Genomic DNA, 899 nt, shown 5'->3' with positions numbered 1-899 from the left:
TCCCAGTTCCACTCACATGTAGAACAAGATAGTCACTAGTGAGCTTACAAGGCTGCTTGTGTGTAGAACAGAAAAGCCTTATTGAAAGACAGACCTCTATGTCTGGCCTAAATTTATCTTCAAATATAGCCATTGCTGCCAAGGAACCAGAACCCATGGTGATATAAGGCAATTTATCAGTTGATCCATGAAGATAGATGCTATAGAAGTGAGGTCCAGTAACATCTATTCCCCCTTAAACTAGGTCTGCACCAATGTAACCTTGATACCTGAAAAGCATCTGCTTCAGCATCTGATTGGCTGTCACAATTCTGGGAAGGTGGCCAGTGGAGAAGGAATCAAGTTCCATGTTGTAAGAAATGAGCTGGATTGTCATGTCTGTGTCTGCAGCTGTCCCAGCACCACAACAAATGTTAGGAGATATGAAGTGTATTTTTGAACAGTTCTTGTCAGCAACAACCATTCCTTTAGTTGCCCTTGCATCTGCTCCAAGAACTATGCTATCCTTATAAACCAGCCCCACAATGGTTGTACCACTTTTCCAGGCAGCTGGAAGCTAGTAACTTTATTTGCAAACTCAGCTTCCAAAACGAAATTCCTACAGCAGTTACCAAAAGAAAAAATCCAACCAGTCAATCATATGCTAACACAGCTGCCATCTTCCCAAATCCATTAATTCTTTTATTTAAAAACAGAAACAAAACTAGTTAGCTAGTAATGAAATTCCTAACATGTACTAGGGAGGACTTGGGTAAGGCTGATTAGTGTTTCTGATGATGGTCTTTAAGCAATTCTCTGTCACAAATTCCACTACTCATTTGTCATTTTATTGTAGTGTAGTGTCTTGTATGCTGCTGTGATGCTGGAAACAATGCCACTGATATTTTTATACAAGCAGG

General features: G+C 40.2%; 1 pseudogene; it reads right to left on the bottom strand.

Annotated features, from left to right (window-relative positions):
- Positions 1–659, bottom strand: part of LOC102816308 — a 58,110-nt pseudogene extending 57,451 nt beyond the window's left edge.
- Positions 660–899: the final 240 nt, after the last annotated feature.

Source organism: Chrysochloris asiatica, unplaced genomic scaffold (assembly GCF_000296735.1).
Source record: "Chrysochloris asiatica unplaced genomic scaffold, ChrAsi1.0 scaffold00264, whole genome shotgun sequence".
Classification (NCBI taxonomy): Eukaryota; Metazoa; Chordata; class Mammalia; order Afrosoricida; family Chrysochloridae; genus Chrysochloris; species Chrysochloris asiatica.
This window is presented reverse-complemented; position numbering and strand designations above follow the sequence as displayed.